Source organism: Passer domesticus, chromosome 3 (genome assembly GCF_036417665.1).
Source record: "Passer domesticus isolate bPasDom1 chromosome 3, bPasDom1.hap1, whole genome shotgun sequence".
NCBI classification, from domain to species: domain Eukaryota; kingdom Metazoa; phylum Chordata; class Aves; order Passeriformes; family Passeridae; genus Passer; species Passer domesticus.
This window is the reverse complement of record NC_087476.1, coordinates 12,830,181-12,848,643: the sequence shown is the minus strand read 5'-3', so window position 1 is coordinate 12,848,643 and position 18,463 is coordinate 12,830,181. Positions and strand designations below refer to the sequence as shown.

General features: G+C 38.1%; 1 long non-coding RNA gene across 1 annotated transcript; it reads right to left on the bottom strand.

The window, feature by feature from the left end:
• Positions 1–3,198: 3,198 nt before the first annotated feature.
• LOC135296012 (uncharacterized) lies at positions 3,199–18,153 on the bottom strand. The gene is made up of 5 exons (XR_010358061.1): positions 16,101–18,153; positions 10,287–15,994; positions 9,074–9,214; positions 7,384–7,473; positions 3,199–4,207 (listed from the first exon to the last, which is right to left on the bottom strand). It is a non-coding gene; the product is annotated as an uncharacterized LOC135296012 (long non-coding RNA).
• Positions 18,154–18,463: the final 310 nt, after the last annotated feature.

Sequence of the window (18,463 nt, the reverse complement as noted above, 5' to 3'; positions counted from 1 at the left end):
TATAAATCACTTCCTCAAAGCCAAATTGTTCCAATTCACTCAGTGGCAACAAACTGCAAGGATTCTCACAGAAATGTAACACTCCCTCCCTCCTTCTCCTCCTCTTTGGTGAGGATTATTGGCTGAGAGTTAGAAAACCCCTGGGAATCCAGGTAATGTAGCAACAGTGCAGGAAGCAGCAAGTGAAGTAGGGAATAAAAGCAAGCATGTGAGAGAAATAATCATGATTTTTGTCTCCTGATTTGTTGGCCTGAGAAAGTCCATACTGTTACTTTGGCTTTTGATATTGTGCAGGTAACTTTGCTTAGATCTTCTTAAAGGTAACATTGAATGAGAGGTATTGGCAGAAGAACAAGGCATGAATCTTTAAGAAATTATAAAATTATGGAATAAAATTCAGCTGTAAATCACAAGCTCCCAGAGGACATTTCTGACAACTGCTTCCCAATACACTTTTTTTTCTGGTTTGCTTCAGTCATTCTGATAAAGCAAGTTTTTGGAATCTGATTAAATGAAGAACAGTTGTCTTTTTACTTATTAATGTCTTTCCTGTGCCTGCCTTCTCAGAGGTCTTTTTAGGAACTAATCTTAAAGCTCCTAGACAAGAAAAGTTCACTGATTGCAGATTGTGCTGACCCTATAACCATCTCTTTTAGTTTAAGACAGAAAATCTGCCCTTCATTATTAGCCCACTGGTTTCAGCAGATCCTGCTAATATATCCAAGAACTGAATTGCATCTGAGAGAAATTTTAAATGGTTGCCCAAATAAAATTCAGTTAAATGTGTTTCCATATTCTTTGTTACCCATTTAAAATGATTCTTCATATGTTTACTGCTTATGTTTCTCCCTCTGTGTTTTACCCTGCTCTATTTCCAATGCGCATTTTCTCCAGGCTCCAGCAAAAAAAATTCTGAGAGAAAAAAAAAATCTGCTTATCACTTCTGTTTATTGAACCATTGATATTCATGGAGAGTTGTTCATTAGGAGTTTCTGCTGAATACACACTATAGAGTAAAGGAAGGTTGAATAGGTCATGACTGTAACTATGTGAAGTGTTAGGTTTGGAAAGAAAACTAAAAGGGGAGAGAAAGGCTCAGACTTTTGCCTGCTTTGTATTTTAAATTTATTTTCAATGATGAACAATGAAGCTGAATATGCACATCTCTTGACCACAGTCATAGATCCAACTGTGGTAGTTTACGTCTTTGTCCAGAGACAAAATATTTATGTGTGAGATTACTCAAAAATGTTCCTTGACTATGAAAAGTCATTAACAATGGAGGAAAAAATTCTAAAGAGGTAATTCCTCTTTAGGGATAAAAGAAGCCCCTTCAAAGCATTAAACTACAGGTAATTTTTGTGAAATTCATTTCACTTCAGTTTACATTACTGCAACTCGGTCACTATTAATTCCCTTCTTACAGGTACTCTTGGGTGTGCCTATGACATCTGACTTTATAGTTGCTGTCTTTGGATGAAAATCATCTTTGATTATGTAGAGTCTGTGATTAATTGAAATACTGACATTTACCTATAGACATCTACGGAAGTCTATGACATAGACAGCTGCATATGTCTGTATTGATGTACAGACATATATGTTTTGTCAGATAAATCCTGCCCAAAGCAATATATTCAGCAGCCCCATGTTTTTTCTTTAAACCCCTCTACATGTACAATTCTAAAGACATTCAAAGTGTAAGGTTTCCATTTCAGAGAGTCATGTACAAGCAGACAAGCTTTGAGGCTTCAGTCAAATATTTGTAACAGCTGAGCTTGACAACAAAAAACCCCCAGCCCCAGTCCTGGCTGGGTTTTGGAGTTTTTTTTTTATAGTGAACATACTGACAAATCCTCTATTATAATAAGAGTATGGATGAATACAATAAATTAACACTGAAAGCCAACTGATGTCAGTCACTTCCTTCCATACTTTGTGGAAAACATAAGTGCTTTTGTACATAACAAAAATCAGTTTGGTTCAGTTTATTGTGTGGGTAACTCCAAATCTTTAATCAAATCCCTGCTTAGTCTTTATGCCAACTTTTGCTTCTAACTTTGAAGATTTCATTCCAGAGGTTCAGGCAGGTCAGTGCAGAGAACTATGTACTTCTCACACTTGATCAGCTGGGTCATCTATCTAGGGGACAGGGTGGTGGTGGTGGTGGTGGGAAGTCAAACAACAGTGCAAAATAATTGCTTTTTCTCTTTTTATATAGAAAAAAGGAATTTTGTTGAAATGGCTAAGTCTTCAAAAGGCCATTTTGCAAAACAGAAATACACTTAAAAGCACATAATCTTTAGCTGGAGGCCAGACTGAGTATGTTTCTGATTATAGTGGTGACCCTCACCCTAAAATCCCTTTGTAGAAATGCCTTTATTCTAGACAACACACTGACTAGCAAATGATCTAACAGATTTCACAGCACATAAATTAAGACCTAATAAATTATTTCAAAATCAAACTCCCTAATTACTGAATCAGTGAAGCATTCCATTTACAATTGCAATTACATAAACAATTAATAACGACTGAGTAATCACAGGAAAAATATTTGATACTTACTATGGAAGACAAGCTAAAATTTTAAGCACTAGATAAAACTGGTAAGGACTGGTTAAAGCCTATTAATCATGGTTGGTCTAGATACTGGGATCGGAACATTTCATTATATTAGCTTCTCTGAGTGTAAATGATATTAACCTCTTTCACTAATTAATTTTTATATTTATTTATAAATGTTCCACTTTTATATTCCTTTGCAGAGTAGTAGTTGCTAACTTTAGCAGAAAAGGTTTTGGAAGTGTAGACTATGTATTATATAAATAAATAAATAAATATAAAATATATATAATCCCTATATACTTCTTGGAAATCACAGATATGGAAAGAACAAGTGTACAATTAGGAAATGTACTTTGTTTATAAGTATGGTTATGGCTGTAAGAAGATGGCTTCTACACAGATTATTGTAAATTAAATATATTTACATTGTCTCATCCCCCAATGTAAATCTAATAGTGGGAATGCATATCACCTATTAGATATAAATCAGCTCACCCTATATACACAATGCTGCTTCCAAAATATCCTCCTTTTGTCTAGTATTTTCCCCAAGCCCAGAAGCAAAGGTCAAACAAAGATTAAAAAAAAAAGAAAAAAAAAAGAAAATATAAATTGCTTATATCAGTTAATTTATTTGAGGTTTTGAGATATCTTCAATGAGAAAATTAAGACAGGCTTTCAATGAACAGAAGTCAGTATTGTGTGTAGGTATAGGGTGCTTCTGTCCCAGTACTTTGTATTCCCTCAAGCACTGTCAGTGCACAATAATAGCACTGCTGTCCCAGGACTCCATGTCTCCATGATTTCTAAGGATTACATTGAATCAAGTGCAGTGGGATCTATTTCTGCGCTGCCATCTGGACAAAATACATGAAGATGTTGAAATGTAGTAATGAGCTTGTAGTAAAGGTCCTCATTGCTTCTCATGGCCCTGAGCCACAGCAAGTTGTTTTTTAGAGATGACACTCGAATGCTGAACATGGCAAAAAACAGGGAAAGTGGAAACAAGAATGTAACTGCAGATGTTTATTGGCTGCCACATTTAGGTGTCTTCCTGGGTCTGATGATGCATTAGAGGACATGTTGGGAGCTGGAGAGCCCATTTCAGAGTGTTCAGACTGTTTCAAGAGTTTTTCAGTGTTTCAAGGTTTCCATGACTTCTGTTCAAACAGTGGGTTCAAACTGTGAGGGAACCACTGAAATCATCATCTAATGGCTCTGAATTACTCCACAGGAGAAAGTTTTTCAAACAACCAGTTCTTTCCAGAAACTGTCACTTAAGTCTGACATATCGCAATGAGATTATGAGTCAATTATGAGCTTGTTAACAGAGTTTGAGTGTATAGGTATGCAACTGGGACTAGTGAGGAAGGTGCTGAGAAAGTTTTCCCTTGCAATTGCTCCATGTTGCTCTAAAGGAGTTCTTGCTCTTTTCCAGATACTTCAGATTTTCTGAGATAATGAACTCCTGTTAGAAGAATAATAAAAGAATCCATTCAGATGACTGAAACACTGAAGATTAATCTCTGTTTTAAATTGTTGGTGGTCCAGTAGTGTAGTCTTCCATATCTTAAATACAGGCTTCTTGTTCAGGCACAGTCTGCATGTTTTTGTAGGCTCAGATTGCTCCATACAAAACCTGAAACCACAAATAATCTTAATATCACAAGCAGCTTATTAAACTTCACACATTCATCCTTGACATGGTCAATGTTTAACTACGTTAAACATTCTTGCTATCTACCAATCACATCTGAAATATTTTATAGGAAGAGAAGAAATCTCATGCTGTTCAGACCAATGACCAACACAACCTCATGCTCTGCTTCTGACAGTGGGAATAGGATGCTGAACATCAGCCATGTCCGTGTTCTTTTCATCAGTCACCCCATGTTCTCTGTCCCACTTTTCTTTTGTAACAGTAGGTGGTAGGTTTTTCTTACTTGTGAATTTATCACTGCTTGTTACATAGGCAGAAAAAGTTCTATTAAACATTTACCAGGAAAGGACTTGGAAATGTGAATTTTACAGCGCAACATCTTTCTGATGCAAAAAATCCTCCCCCTTAACTAACAGCAGTGCAATAGCAAACCCTAATCATATCAGATCTTTCTAGAGTCGTCTCCTGTGACCCTTCCTGGGTCAAACCTTTATTCTGAAGTGGATGGAAGTTTAGCCTCAGTAATAACAGAGTAGTTCCATGGTTTTCCCCTTTGTAAAATAATTTGTAGTTTTCCACATATTGCTGTAATATACATTAATTTCCTTTTTCACTCTTAGTCTACACAGGAAGCTCTTTATGTGTTTTCCAGAATGCCAAGAAAACAATCACAGATCATCTATTAGCAATTGGATTACAGAGTCTCCTAAAGCTGGTTAGCTTTTCTTTGCCAAATACATTCTATTTCTTTCAATCCAACTTACTAGGAAAAAACCCCATCAAGCTGCTATACATGTTGTCTTTTCATTTTAATTGCTGGCATTTTATCAGGAATACACATAGGTCCCAATATGCACAAAGAACTTACTGTACATTTATTCGCAATATCAAATTCCATGTCTTGGAGTAAATTATATTTGTAATATTGTTTTGTGTCATAAAACTCTGGTATATTATTTGTTATACAGTATTAATCTTATTACATTCAATTCTTGGACTCAGTTTTAGCACACTGAAACAGCAAGAGAAATATTCATACTAAAATTCACATCTGTGAGGCAGGGGTGATTCACTTATGTCCAAGTTAGAAGGTGGCTATTTTCCTGATCTGCACCTGAGGAAAGGGAACAAAAACCTCATATTCAGCTGAATCAAAAATGACTTTATTGAATGAGCTAATATCAGTAGGGACAGCAGCTGTTCAGCACCCCTAAGAATGGATTCTTCAAAATTTCTAGAAAGGAAGCACCAAAAAATTGATTGCCAAATCTGGCAGTCTAGACCTTTGGAAATTGTGCTGTGTGGATATGACCATCAATGAAAAGCTGGAACAGGTAAAATTGCAACACAAGCTTCTCTTTTTGGAGTCAGCAGTTTCTCTGGAAGCCTGATGGTTGCTATTTTGACTGATGATCATTTGTAAAAAGGTAATGAAGATGCAATGGCTTTAATTCTTCTTAGGAAACTATGAGTAGTACATGTTATTACTTTCTCTTTCATACCACTTAGAAGCTTAATACTTGTTCCTTCTACTTCCCCTATCCAGTTCCTACTAGGAGCAGGATTTGGTTTTCAGCAAATTCTCAGACAGGCTATAAACTCAAAATCTATCTTAAGAGTCTCCTGCCTGAATTACAAAGCAGTCTGGTGCAATGTTTGAGTAATAGAATGAAATAATGAACCTAGAAGTCAAACTCCTGACCTCAGTTCCTCTTTATTTTCCATGTTACAGAATCTGCTTGAATTTTGTCTTTCTGTTCCATTTCAATAGCCTGTGCTGTGAACCAGACACTGTCTCTGAACTCCAAGCATTTGTAGAATGGGTGGGGGGAACTATTTATAAATGTTTAATCAAGGACAGGAACAGACTAAGGTGTAAAATTTAGAGCTATATTTATTTTGAAAAAGTAACAGCCAAATCTGGTTTGCCACTCTTGCATAACAATGTAATTGAGCAGTAAATTCTGCCCATTAGAAACCAATGCCTCCGCTGGAAAACTTGTGTGTTCTTAGACTGACTGTGCCTCTAACAGCCTGAGTCTGACAGAGTGTGTCTCCTTGGTTTAAACTGGCATGGTTGTAATCTTGGTTTTAAGGATTCCATAATGCATTTCTCACACATCTGAAATGGTCAGTGAAAACAGCAAGTTTGTATTTGCAAGAAATGCGGGAAACAAGGTTTTGTAGTTGTTGCTCTTTTTTCTTAAATATCTAAAATATGTTCTAATCAGTCAGCTTTACCATCATTTATGATTTACATATATTCTTTTTCACAGGAAAAAAAAAGGAATGGATTATTACATTCTATGCATTAGTTTCACTGTCCCTAACAGAGTTAAACAAGGAGGAAAACGAAGTATAGATTTTCTTTGTAATTAGACTTTAAACTGAGGTAACTACAGAAAACAAAAGCATCCTAAGCCCCTAAAATCTACCAGACATGTTTAACAATATAAGTGATCTTGTGCTTGTGCTATTTTGCTTAAATTCATAATAAATTAACATTTATGCTTCATTAGCATCTACTGTGTACCACTGTAAATGAGTACATATAGCAGCCCAGGTGCCTTGAGAAAATGAGAATATACTCTTCAAAAGATATTAACAACTACGTTGGAATTTATGAGTGTCATAATTCTTTCTGAAAAATGTGGGCTGTTTAAACAAATAATCCTTTTGAAAGTATTTATTCTAGAAAACTGTATTTTCTTTCCCAGAAAATTACATGCAGCAAGGGCTGATGGTTCCAGTGATTTGTCAACCACCACATTCAAAGAGATGAGAGCTTTGAGTTTTTCCTTAGAAACTGGAAAAAAAAAAGAGGCTGTGGTAGTCAGCTAGAAAGTGCTTATGAAAACAGGCTGAGAAAAAAATAAACAAACACCTTCTGCAGTGCACAGTTTAAGGTTAACCTCAAACACATTTGCTTGCATGTGATTTTTGCCTGCACCCACTCTTGTGCTGAGACACCAGGAATAGACAGGTTCATATCTACATTTGAACACCTGGGTAGCTCAGTGCCTCAGAGTGCTGTGTATAAAATCCTAACAGGAAAGAGGTTTTCCTGCAGCCCCCTGTGCTGATGGGAGCCCCCAGGGATGAGTGGTGGCTTGGAACACACTGCAGCCAGGTGGATGCAAAGAGAATTTACTTACCCCACTTAAGTTCCTCAAATTCTGTCTGTGTGGCTTTAGGCTTCTTGCTGTTGCCCAGTTTGCCTCACAGAGGTCCTGTGGAACTTTTGCCTTTGAGAAAGAAAAGAGCTAGTGAGTGATCAGCCTAAGAATATCCCTTCAGGCATGCCACTGCCTACTGCTGTCACTCCTGATGTCTGGGGGCTGGCTCCGGGAGCATAATTGACCTCGCAGACTCAGACACCATAGTTCAAAGTACATTGAATAGGAGGAGACAAATCAGTTTGAACATCCAGCACATTAAACTGGACAGTGTCCTGTGAAACAGCTGTTCTGCAGGCAGTGGAATTACTGATAAGGCATCCAAGAACTGTAAGAAAGAGGGATGCCTGTGAAGTTTGCTGTTTCATCTTGAGCTTAGATGCCTACCTGCAGCTCTGACTTAGATGTCTCTGAAGGCTAAATTCAAAAAAGCCAAAATAAGTCTTACAAGAAGATGTCTCTTGGATGTTTCATAGATATTTTAAGCACAGCCAGAGGAAACAGAGCTGCATGCCTTTCACATGAGCTTAGTGGCAGCAGAACTTGCTGAGGCTCTGAGATGACTGGCTTTTACATCTTATGTATGGAGAGGAAGATACAAGTGGGATAGCTCTGCAAGCAAAGGATAAGGTTACTTTGCTGAGGGGAGAAAGTTTTGGGGTTCTGCTCATTCCCTCAGTATTTCTGATTTTATCCAATACTTGCTTATTTTGCAATACTAAGACACCTAATATACACTGCAAGTTCCTGTGTGACCAGGTGGTTACGGGGGGATTTTGCATATCACTCATCTAAACTGTTCTCTGGTTTCACAGCCTGGAAGAGACCACTTGTAGTGTGCATCTGTGTATAAGAACTATAAAATCTTCATAGCACTTCTGTGAGCGATATTTAGCCCATAGAGGTACTACCAGTGATTTTAGGTGTGGTTGTAACAACCAACAAACAACCTCCAAACTAAATGCACGAGTAAGTCCCTTCTTTGCTTGGCTGTTGGTCCCAGCAGGGCTTTCCTGGGCTGTGAGCACCAGACCTGTGCTGGTAACTTCTGCTGCTTGCTTCAATGATTTGAGATAAGCAGGGGATTCTGCTGTATCCCCATGTTTGCTGCGGACAGATAATCTCTAGAGACAGAGGAGATTCATTTCTCCTAACACTCAGGCTTCCACAGGACTTCAGGAAAACAGTCCGTTCTTCTGTGCTCCAAGAAAGATTCATAACACCTTTAAAAGTCGTTGATGTAGGTGGGTACCTTTGGGCTACCCACTCTGGCTCTTTTTATAGTCACCCTGACAGGCATTTCCAGCAAGTGATTCATTCGTTCCTAACCTTTGGATCATTCACACCCCATTTTATCACCTGAATCACTCAGGTGCAAATGTCTGTGTTTGGCCAGAGGGCTCCCATCCTTTTGTGCCTATCAAAGTGACAGCTTTAAATGAGCAAATGGCCCTGATCACCCAGTGCACATTTGTAGGGGGAGGCGATAAAAAGAAGGGGTTGTGTGCCCTTCCCTCTCCATCAACACCCTAAGGTGCTCCAAGTGTGCTCAGGGTCATCTGAAAACAGTAAAGGCTGTGCTGCCATCCCAGACAGATATCAGCAAGATCCACATCGTGCTGAAGTCTTGTGCTAGCTACTATTGTCATATGAAAACCAAGCACAATACCTTTTTATTTTAGAAGCTTTTATGCCATCTGCATATTTAGAACTTCTGATGTTCACTGATCACCCTTCACAGATCTTCCTTATTCTGTATCCAGTTTCAGAGTTGCTTTTGTGCTTTTTTTTCATCAAAAATCTGTTATGGCTAAAAATATGGCAAATTTTGCCAAAAAAGGAGAAAATTGGAGAAAAAAAACAAATAAAAACTTTACGAGGTACCAAATGGCTCCAAAGTTTTATCGAAATATGTTATTCTGTTTTGCAGTATTGAAATAACTTTAAAATGCTGAGGAATATCTTATCCAATACCAACTGGTGTATGTAGTACTCCTGGTGTACTCATATGCATAAAATATATAGATGGTTTTGGAATGGGATTAGTTAAAACACTTGATTTCTCCATTTGCCTGGGTTTTTTGAGTGCAGTGCAATATTGATGCTGTCATTTAATACAGACTGTCACATCAGCAGCTGGATAGGAGTTCATCACAGATAACAGCACTGTTAAACAATGACCCTTATAATCTACATAGATTTTTTTTCTTTGATATATTTTTTATTTAAAAACCAAAGAATTTTCCCTCAGCATTTGTTAAACAATAGAATACTCCTAACACAAAATTACCACAAGGGAACTATTTATATGTTGCCACTCTTTAAAATCACATAACTAATGGTTACAACTGCAACTTCATACTGACCTTTTTTTTTCAAATCTAACCAGAAATAAAACCACATAACTTGAAGCACTTCATTTAAATTGCAGCTTGTTACCTATCTTGTACAATAAAATGTTTTTAAATTATAATAATTCAGTCCTTATAAATCTGTTACTCTCCACTCTGTTAGCACTGCAGCTCCATGCTAGATGTCAGTGGCATTCCATGCAGGCACAGGCGTCTCCATTACTGAACCTGAGCAGATGAGGGTCATCATTAATGTTTGACTGTGTATTTACAGAGGGAGATTTGATGGGGAGTATGAGCAAAAGTAATAGATCTCCCACCTTGCTTCCTTCTCCATAAACACTGCTTGAGAACAAGTGGCTTGTGTTTGACTATACACTTAGATGGATTTCAGCCAAGTTAATGACCAAATATCACTGAATTTCCAAAAGCACATGAAATTTTCAAAGCTTTTTTCCCCCTTTTTCTTCCCTGAATAAAATTTTGTTTAACCTGATGCAACACAGATTTCATCACAAGCACATCACTTACCAGCAGCAGAAAAGGAGTACCTTTCACAGGCTGGTAAATGAGAGTGCAAATTCACATGAATTCTGCAGAAGTGTCCCTGAGCAGCCTCCCCATCCCAGAGACACCTGATTGTAAAGCCACCACACGGCCACCTCAGCTGTGTGTCCACACCACCTATTTTCAGAGGGAGGGGATTGGGCAAGGAATCAGCCCACTGATTTCAGCTGGCTTTGGATTAATGCCACCTCTTCACTACAAATCCATGAAGCCACTATGAGAAGCTTTAAAATGTGTTCCTGGATATCCTCTTCCCACATCTGGAAGAAGGGCAATTATTTGGTAAAGTAACTGTAAAACGCAATTCTCCTTAGCTTTAGTACCCTTTGTGACCTATCTAATAACATATTTGTGCTAGGGGTGATGAAAAAATGATCTTTGGAGCTGTTGCTAAAGCTGCTGGCAGCATACCACTTCTAAAGACACTGAATTTGAATTTTTACCTGCTCAGTATTATTACTTCTGGACCAGTGTTTTTTCTGGATAGAATCAAACATGCCATGGAGCACAGGGCTACACAACAAGGTGGTAAATACATTTCAATCCTGCCTACATTTTATTGTTCATCATAAGTGCCAGCAGCCAGCTGGGTGATGAATTCTGTTTGTGCAGACAGTGGCACAGGAACTCAGAAATAAATGCTCTTGGTTTCACGTGGTGGCAGGGAGCGCTGAGCTGGGGCCGACTGGGCAGAACATGACTGTGTGTGTTCATGGGGTTGGAAGGGCCATCATGTTTCACAGATTCCCAACAAATCCTGACAAGTGAAAAATGTCTGATTTTAAAATGTCACACAGCTCGCCTTTTTTAAACACTTTCTGTATTTATTTAACCTAGTAAATAGGTTTATTAGCAAGGTTCCATTCTTTGTAGTTTAGGTAATGGATTTACCATATGTTTATGCTTTAAGGACTTGTGTAAGACTGCTAACACCTATTCCTCCACCTCCTGTCTCAGGGGTTAAGACCTTGGTATGTTGCCAGTTTACTGCTGTGGTCCCTTCCCCTTATATAATTGCAGTTCTTCCCAGAGTGAAGGAAATTCCCTGAGCTCTTGCTCTAACTAGCCTCAATGTTTCCCTACAAAAAGGCACTTCTTTAAAAGAATAAAAGTAATAAAACTTTCACATTATTAACTTTTTCCCTTTTAAAAGAGGCTGAAAAATGCCATTGTACCACATTAAAGACCTTTACATAAGACTCACCATTGGCTAATGAGCCTTGTTGTACAATCTACCACATGCAACTGCCTTCAAGTGCTGCTTTTAACTTAACCTTGATGTAGTGCCAGGAATGTGCAAAGGATATACTTTGATGGCAGGGGCAGTCCCCTCCCTGCCCCCTCCCCCACCCTTTTCCATATTGATACTCTTCAAAATGTCTCTAACATTTAAATTTTACTGTTGTTTAACAGAGCAGATACTTTATATCCTAAAATGAGGAATGAGTAATCATCTACCCTATAGAAATAAGCAAGTAGATCAGTTGTTTATAGCAGAAATGATAAGAAATTGTTCATACTTTGTACTTGTGCAGCGACTTTCTTCCTGGAGATACAGAGCACTTCATAAGCATCCGTACAACTCCCCTGTGAAGAAAGTCTCATAATCTCTGCTTTATCATTAATAAAACCAGTTCAGTGAATTTCCAGAAGGACACAGAATATCAGCACCAGTAACAGGATCTGAAGAATTTTTACTTGCAGTTCCCTCTTTGATTATGACTCATTTCCTCCCATTGCTGGAGTGAATTATTTTGGTAGCAGTACTACTGGAATCTGTTTAAATTCCATGTTATGGTCAGATGTGTTCTCCATAGAAACACATATTTAATTTATATGATAATGTTTATAAAACAGGTAATGTTCTGAAGTAACATTACTCTTTCCTTGAATAAAATGACTATGATATTGAAAATGAATCTTAAACTTTCCAAGAAGACTATTTAAAGAAATGCTAATTTTCTTGAGCTTAATAGAATTAATTGACTCAATTGTTTGTCTTTTATTCCCTAGACTGCCTACTCAAAACATAAGAGCTGTTATCTAAATGTTTTACATTTCCATAATTTGAGAATTTTGTGAATAGGAAGAGTGGCAGATACTCTTCAAATCAGACATGGGAGGTCATTCACAAAGAGTATATTCAAGGGTGAAATAGATGACATAGAGCATGGAGAAATGAATAGTCAAGGGACAAAAATAAGTTTTGCTATACGCAAACACGAACATTTTAGCAGGATCAAGGCCAGGCCAAAGGGGTCTTTAAGCAACCTGGCCAAGTGGAAGGGCAGAAGGGAGTGGAATTAGATAATCTTTCATTTCCATTCTAACTCAAAGCAACTCAAACTGTGAATCCATTATTCTCTAAAAGTAGCCCATGAATTTTCAATTTACCAGGACAGTGTAACTGATAGAATAACTAAAAGTATGAATTTAAGTAAAGATTCAATTAAATCTTTCAAAAGAAAAGGTTATTTAAAATGAGGCTTCTTTCCATTCCATCCTCTTCAAAGTCAGGAAGGAAAGTAGTTTCCACATGTCAGCTTCTGTCATACTGGAAGAAAAATTGGTTCCCAATTACACAATTTACCAGGTGGCATGACTGCAATAACATATTTGAAACAAAGTAAGTGAAAACTAAGAGATTACAAAAGGGCATTTGTATCTCTTTTTTCCCCCCTTTCAGTTACTACATATTAACCACTCACTGTGATTGTCTTGCACTTTTGTCAGTTCAGTTGCTTGTGTCCCTTTCTAGAATACTTTTTTAGAACAGTCTTCTAACAGAGAAAATTTGTTTTTTTCTAATGTAATTTTAATTTCTTGTTTAAAACATTGAAAGTAGTTAGGAGGAGCTTTGCCCATTTCACATATGGAGGATTGATTATAATTGGTTGAGATGTATTAAGATTTTTAATTTATATATTTAAGTACTTTTTATTTTTTAATGTGAGCATCTATCAAGTTTTGAAGGTACTTATAAAACATTTTTGAAATAATTTAAGGTATTAAGGTATTTTAATGAAAATCCTGTGGTTCTGGTTTTAATTACCAGTCAATCAGCTATTTTCCTTAATTTCAAAAATTAAAAAAAAAATATTAAAAAAGACACACATTTTTAGAAATAATAATTCTTCAAAAATAGTCTGGTGTAGTTCATATTTTGAAAGGAAAAAAGAATCATCAGCTTTGAAACATCAAAAAGCCCTGCTATGGATATGTTGAGATTTAAAGTGGGTATTCTCTGACCAGTGGATAATCACAGTAATCCTGAGGTGAAAATTAAGATGATGGTAGGGGCAGGAGAGAAGTGCATATATATCAAAGAGAAGGCTGAAGGGATAAGGCAAAAATTTATAAGATTGAGACTGAGATAGGGCAGGACTTAAAAAGTATAAAATGAAGATTACCTGACCAATTTGTCCTCACACTCCATCGAACTTCTTATTATAAACACCAGGACAGTTTAGATAATTACAGAAAAAAGTTATGTTGAAACAAAATGGAAACCTTAGAAGACAAAAATACATAAATATATAAGCACAGCACTGTAATTTCCTGAAAAATTACCTGCATGTGTATGGAATGTGATTTTTGGTAGGAGTTTGGGTAAGAATCCATATGTGCTGTGCCTGTGTTCCATACAGTCTCCCTACACAGGCAGAATTGTTTTATTTTCTTTGTTAATGCCCCTGAGTGGTATTAAATCCCTGTACCTTTCTTCCTTGCACCAAGTTTGTTAATTAACTCTTCAAATACTGGCATGTGTTAGAGATTAGTCATCCACAATTTGCTTTGTTAATAACTTCAAGGAGAAAGGATCAGACATTCCCATTAATCATGTTATCTTTTTGAGACAGAGCTCCATGTCATTCAATCTATAATATACTTAAAATAAAGGTATTTTCGCACTGGTTGAGAAATTCTGGAGTTTCCCAGAATCCTGCGATATTTGTGGACTTCAGTTAAAAACAAAATTGTTGATCTTGCTTTGCAAGGCCCAACTTGCTTTTCAAGGAAAAAAATCACCAACATCTGCTGCTCTTCTCTCCACCTAAGGGAACAGAAACTTCCACTGAAGCATGACCAGACAGTTTATTTGAGCTGCAGACATGTAAGGATGAATCTGCATGAGGAGAATCCTATACAGTGGTTAGCCAATTGCCATTTCTGTGAGGGAAAAAAAAAAACCCAAAGTATTTAGTTACCGTCTAATAGCTTACATGGATCTTGTCCTTTAGCCAACCAGGAAAGTAAATTTATGGGTTGCGGGAACTTTAGCAAAATCTAGATCCTCCATACTGCTGGGGATTGTAGTAGTGTGTCCAAATCCATGGTTTTCTACAGCTCTCAATTCTCTATTAGGATCTTGAAGCTGAGTTGTTCTGAATGTGCTGAAGTTGTTTCAGTGAATAACTACAATTCAGGAAATAATTTGCTTGGAAGGCATGCATTTGCTAAAAAGAATGGAAACTCTGGAGACTAGTGAATAATAACCAACCACATTGTTTTTTTTTAGAGGACACTGTCCTTTTATAAGGATGGTGAGCCTGAAAAAATGGGAAAAAGAAGGAACTTAGATATTAAAGATTTTTCAGGATATTGTCTTCCAAAATTAGTAGATTGTTTTACTAAAACTACTTCCTTTTATCTGTAAATTTCTTACTTACAAACTCCTTCCTCCATAATCCTATTAAAATAGATGTTAAAATATGACACCACTTTATGATCTGCCTCAGTGTTTGATGGGCTGCTAGCAGTGTCATGCATCTCTTTGTGACTGCGATGCTGGACAGTGCTGCACTACAGAGTACACTGGAGCTGTGCTCAATGGCAGCTGTGGCTGGGAGGGTGAAGAGGAAAACTGGAAATTAGCTGGAGACCCTGGTAGGCAGTACAAGCCTCATGACAGATAATGTAGGAGGAGACTAAAAAGAACTGAAATGAGAAGGGACATCTGGAGATCAAGCTCTCTGCTCAAATCAGGGTCAGCTGGAGCAGTTTGCTCAGGGCTGTGTCCTGTTGGCTTCTGCATACCTCCAAGAACCAAGATTTCATAACCAATCTCTTCCATTGCTTGACCACCCTCATCACAAAAATGTTTTTACTAATGTTTAGATATAAACAATGCATGGCTGTTTTTTCTTGTCCTTCTACTGAGCACTACTGAGAAGAGCCTGTCTCCTTCTTACTCCCCTCATCAGGTGAGTTGTGCCTCAGTGAGATTTCCCCAGAGCCCGCTGTTCTCCAGGCTGAGCAGTCCCAGCTCTCCCAGACTTTACTCCTAGGAGACATGCTGTCATTCCTTAAGCACCTCAGTGGCCTTTCACTGGATGTCTCCACTATATCCATGCTTCTCTCGTTCTGGGGAGAACTGACAGAACTGGACAGAGCTCTCCAGGTGTGTCTCATCAGTGTGGATTGAAGGGGAAGGATCGCCCCCCTCAACCTGCTGGCAACATTTCACGCAGTCCAAGATATTCCAGTGCAAGGGCACATTGCTAGATCATGTCCACCTTATTGTTCACCAGGACCCACAGGTCCTTCTCTGCAAATCTACTTTCCATCCAGTCACCCCCACTTTGGTGAACACGATTTTTCTTCTCCAGGTGGAGGACTCACACTTCCTTTTCTTGAACTTCGTCACATTCCTCTTTGCTGATTTCTCCAGCCTGCAGAGACACACAGGGTGTGTCAGGCATTTGTCGCAGTTCTGTATCACCTGAATGCTCTGTCCCACCCTCCAGATCATTAATGGGGATATTAAACCATACTGACCCTAGAGCATGCCACTGGTGACTGGCCCCCAGTTCAACATTGCACCACAGGTCACAACCTTAAGCAGTATTGGAAACTTCCAATACTTTATACAGTATTGGAAACATGCCCTGCAAAAAGGAAATTTGACAGTAAGAATCCTTTCACAAGGGGCACAGACAAAAAAGGGAGAAACATGAGCTAAAAATGTCAGCCTTCCTCTCTGCAATGACAGCCTGATGCTGAAATATTTTGACAGCATCCTGAAAGTGTGTTCATGATCTATAGGCAATCACAGAAATCTTTGGAGTTAATGGGTGTGCTTACCACACTAAGTAGGAATAAATCATAGCAAAATTAAATATGCATTGAATTGTAAGGGAAGTTGTGATGGAGAAAAACCCGAGAGGACAGAGGAGACATCCTTGATCACTCCTGGACACACACTGGTGGAGTTGTGCATGACTGTCTGTGACAGGAGGATGTGACCCCAGCCATGGGCTGCAGCAGAAAAGGGCAGCACACCTGGAGCTACAAGGAATCCAAGGAAGCTTTATTTTTTCCTTCTTGGCAAAAAAAAAAAAAAAAAAAAGGTAGAGGGAGCATGACTGTCAAGAAAGCAAGTGTGGGTTTTGAACATACAAATGGTACAATGATGCTAATTGCTCCTGTTATATTCAAGGATTTAGGAAAGATCTAAAAGATCTATTTATTAACCTAGCATTAAATATTATGATCTTGCCTTAGACAAAAATGTGAACTGTATGCTTCCTGCAGTGAGTTATTCACTCTCACTGTGTTGTACAGACAGAATTCTGTCCTTGCTAAATGAAGTGTAAAAACACACACCCCTCTCACCAAGAAGTGCCTTCATCTCCCAATTTCATTGTGGTTACATCTCCAGGACAGGTTTGGCAGAAAGGAAATTTTCACTCCTCTCTTTATAATGTACTATAAAGAATTCTGGCAGAAGTGGAGGAAATTCTATCTAAAAAACGAGCTAATGAAATGTCCTTGGTGATTTTGCTAATTGCTTCCACTGTCAAGGGCCACCCCTGGTCACAACAGAGGGACGGAGTTCTCTTTCCAGTCCTGCATACATACTGTGCATAATCTCACTGGATTTTTCCTCCTCCAGTTGACATTCTTTATGTTTTATCACAAATAAGGGTCATCCTCTGCTGACAGAAAATTACCAGGATTCAGAGGGAAATGAAGTTCAGTATGTGTGCTCCAAACTGGAACAGAGCACAGAGGTAGGCAGCACCTGTCTTTCATAGTTTGTTTTACAACTAAGCAGAAACTACTGAGAGCCCCAAACATCCAGCAGTCTTTAAAACTCTTGAGATGAGAATTCACATTACAAACTGTATCAGTGCAGTGTCTGCAATATCAGGATTACTTCAATAATTCATCTCCTTACACTGTATCCTGTTTTAATATGAAAAGATTTCCATTTAATCCTGTGTTTACTTTTTGCTTTAGTTCTTTCATTTGGTCACCATTCTGTGGCTTAGCTCTCACAGAGTTGTGTACACAAGCTCCCCGGATTTTCTAGTATACACAGGATAACTTGTTTACAGAGAGTTTTCCAAATCACTTTTACTCCATGTTAGCAAAGTTGTGATCACTTGGCTCATGCCAGCAGAATGGGAATTGAGTTATCAGACAAAAGATAAAGATGCAGTGATTTTCTTTACTTTTGTGGCCACAAAGGAGGATGAAAAAGACACACTTTTTCAGTTAGCCAGAGTGCTCAAATGTGAGTTTTCAGGTAATGACAGTAATAGCTCACATAGAATATTTGTATCTATGTTTTAGAGCTGTGTAAAGCAGCTTGAGCTGTTACACAATGACAACTACCCCCCTTAACCCATAGTTTGTCCCATCATAATTTAATGTCTTCTTACAGTAGTAAGTAGATTCTTGCAGTAACAGGGTAAAAAAGGCTGAGGAGAGATCAGTGCAGCAGGGATTACTCTCTTATGCACTGAAGGTAAATTTGGCAGAGAAATTATACCCTTTTGGGTTTTGTTGTCTCAGATCCAGACTTTGTTGTCAGCCAAGTTCCCTTGAATTGCAATCACTTTGCAATTTACAGGAAAGTGATGCTCAATCTAGGGCACGTACCTGCTTTCCCTTATGGATGTCCCTTGCACAGAGCACTTTGTGCCCTGTGGGATCCAGGTATAATTTCTGTCTCAATAATTTAGCTTATAATATCAGACAGCAGCAGAGCTTTGGAGACTCATGATGATAAAACAGTTTCTGAGATGGTGAACACTGCGACTCCAGGCAGCTCACTGAAGAGCTCAGTGTAAATGCTTCAGAAATTTTGAAATTCCATTCAAAAATGTATTTTTGTGGGAAATTGGTTTGCAGCA